A 2,500-nucleotide genomic window follows, 5' to 3' on the forward strand; every position below is an offset into this window, starting at 1 on the left:
TTCATCCGACATGCGTATTTTTGATTTTCCAATGGATTTACATCTTTCATTAATGGAAATTTTTTGATGTAGTGAGTAATAGCTCTGGTTGTTCGCTGTTCAAGAATTCTTGTTTCGGCAGTTCATACCATCCATACATAGTGTTTTGATCTAAGATTTCAATTCTTCCATGTTTCAGCAGTAGCATATTGTTCCATGGAGCTAAGGTCCAAAATATGGAAGAAACATGTGTTTCCACAACTCTACCACCCAGTCAATTCCGTTCCACTTAATCCCCTATTTCATGGCCACATATCTTTCCGGCTAAGTAATGGGAAACCTTTCTCCTCTTACATGAATACAATTTTCATTTCATCCGGGAAAATCCATCTTTTTCTAAACAATGTCTTTGTCATTTGATCCAATAGCCTTCCGTTAGATAGGAACAGATTTGATAAATACTGATAACTCTCGGATGGAGTATTAGAACGGAAAAATCCATTAGATAATGAACTATTGGTTCTAAGCAATCTCTGGCGATGAATCAAGACTTCGAAGTGCTTTTCTTGCCTATTCTTGATAAACCAGTTTTCATACATAGATGTAAGAGGATGATATTTTCTGGAAATTTTGACAGTAAAAGTCAACAACCCCTTTAACATCTCTTTATCTGCAAAGAATTCTCGGTGTGAAAACACAGACTGATCTTTGAATAGGAAAAAGAGTGGATCCGCAGGGTCCCAAATGAATTGGCTTATTTGAAAAAAGTCTTGTTCATTGGAAGATCTATATCGTGCCTGGTACTGCATGGTTCCACTCTGCAAGAACTCCGAATCATTCTCTTGAAGCTCATCCTCTTCATCATAAATGTGAAGCTCATCCTCTTCATCATAAATGTGAAGCTCATCCTCTTCATCATAAAAGATCCGCTTGTCCCGAAATGACCCGGCCCAATAGGGAAATCCCAATTCATTGTGCCTTTCGATACAATCAAATAGAAAGCCCCAAGGGTGCCATATTCTAGGAGCCCAAACTATGTGATTGAATAAATCCTTCACTATCTGTTGCGGGTCGAGTACTTCTTCTTCTCCTTCTTCTACTTCTTCAAACTCCAAAAACTCCGGTTCGTCTTTTTCATAGAGAAATCTCTGATCAACGATAGAAGATAATCCATTTTGCATCATATATAAGGGATTCCCCGGTTCGGACCGAAGAAGCGATGTCACTCGATCATTATCAAACCGACCGCAATCTTTTTCTGTCCGTGAGGATCCCACCAGAGCGCCTTCTACTTCTAATAGGCCATGAACTAGATCAGAATCATTCTCAACGAACCCAGAAGAAGTGATCCCACTTTTTTCATCGGATCCGGGTGGAGACCAAAGGTCTTGAGCGACCGATCCGGCAGAACAACTCAAAAGATAAAGAAGTATCGTTAATTTCTTCATGCTCGTTCCAAGCTCGAAGTACCATTTGTACAAATAAGGATCCCCTTCGTTACCTGATTTCCTCTTTATATAGATAGATATAGGATCTATGGGGCAATTACTTAGAAGTACATTTTGTACAAGAGCCCTTCCTATCTGATAGAAAATGATCCCATGATCCTGAACCGGTCTTACCCGGGATCGCAAAGCCCAAGTTTGTCTATGAAGAGCAAATCTAAGTGTATTAGTGTCTAGAATTGATTTCTTCTGTGTAATACTAATCGATAGGGCCTCATTGGTAAGTGCTACAAGATCTCGTGCATTGGAACCCACGTTTGTGGACCCGAATCCATTAGTATGGAACATTTTCTTTTCCAAGTGAAATCCCTTAGTATATGAAAGAGTGAAAAAGTGCTTTGGTCGTTGTGGAATAAGAAGCCTTCGTATCTTAATACATGTATTTAATCTATTCGGGGCTATTAGAGCGGGATCCACTTTTCGGGGAATATGAGTCGAAGCAATAACAAGAATATTTCTAGTGGAACATCTTTCACAATCCTTGGAGAGATAGTTCACTAATAGACCGAGGGATAAGTCATTCGCCTCATTCATATCCAGATCATGAATGTTTGGAATCCATATTATGCAAGGAGACATTGCTTTTGCTAGTTCGAATTGAAGGGTGATATAAAATCGGTCTATTTCCGACATCATATCCATAATATCGATATCTAGAAACCCCAGCTCCGTATCAAGGTCACAATCGATATCGTCACTATCATCAATAGCGTCACTATCATCAATAACGTCACTAGCATCAATATCGTCACTAGCATCAATATCGTCACTATCATCAATATCGTCGTCACTATCATCAATAAAAAAACCTTTGTTACCTTTGTTCCCCAGGAACTTGTTCAGAAATACTGTAATGAAAGGAACATAGGAGTTTGTCGCTAGGTATTTGACCAAATAGGATCGTCCGATTCCTATAGAACCTATCACTAAAATACCCCTAGAGGGAGATAGGGATAAGCGGAGCGAAAAGGGTTTTCCATGAGACGGGAAATGAAAACTATTAGCCCCACACGAAG

At 39.4% G+C, this 2,500-nt stretch overlaps 1 pseudogene across 1 annotated transcript in view; it reads right to left on the minus strand.

The window, feature by feature from the left end:
- Positions 1 to 329: 329 nt before the first annotated feature.
- The window catches only part of LOC149504602 (protein Ycf2 pseudogene), an 8,179-nt pseudogene continuing 6,008 nt past the window's right edge, over positions 330 to 2,500 (minus strand). Inside the window, exon 2 of the transcript XR_016338910.1 lies at positions 330 to 2,500. This exon is cut by the window's right edge and continues 4,772 nt beyond it. The product of XR_016338910.1 is annotated as a protein Ycf2 pseudogene (transcript).

Source organism: Durio zibethinus, unplaced genomic scaffold (genome assembly GCF_047325235.1).
Source record: "Durio zibethinus cultivar Kanyao isolate XHJ-2024 unplaced genomic scaffold, ASM4732523v1 HiC_scaffold_3, whole genome shotgun sequence".
NCBI lineage: Eukaryota > Viridiplantae > Streptophyta > Magnoliopsida > Malvales > Malvaceae > Durio > Durio zibethinus.